General features: G+C 58.8%; 1 protein-coding gene across 1 annotated transcript in view; it reads right to left on the bottom strand.

The window, feature by feature from the left end:
• Positions 1-228, bottom strand: part of RAB22A (RAB22A, member RAS oncogene family) — a 50,851-nt gene that overhangs the window by 30,745 nt on the left and 19,878 nt on the right. The window lies entirely within an intron of this gene.

Raw genomic sequence — 228 nt, 5'->3', positions numbered from 1 at the left:
GGGGGTCCCCGGGGTGGTGCCTGGCCAGCCTGGATGAGCGGATGATGGCTGTTTGCAGCTGATCACACCCCCTTCAGGGTGGGGGTCCCCACTGGGCCTGGCCAGGTGAGGGGCTGAGGGCTGTTTTCCGGCTGGCGAGTGACTAAAGCTTCCAACCGCTCCTTGTTTTCTTCTTTTTTTTTTTTATTCTGGGCCAGCTTTAGCTCTGAGGCCTCGCTGCTGAAAACA

The sequence above is a fragment of the Myotis brandtii genome, unplaced genomic scaffold (assembly GCF_000412655.1).
Source record: "Myotis brandtii unplaced genomic scaffold, ASM41265v1 scaffold653, whole genome shotgun sequence".
In the NCBI taxonomy this organism is placed as follows: Eukaryota; Metazoa; Chordata; class Mammalia; order Chiroptera; family Vespertilionidae; genus Myotis; species Myotis brandtii.
The sequence above is the reverse complement of the archived record's forward strand: the minus strand, read 5'-3'. Positions and strand labels throughout refer to the sequence as shown.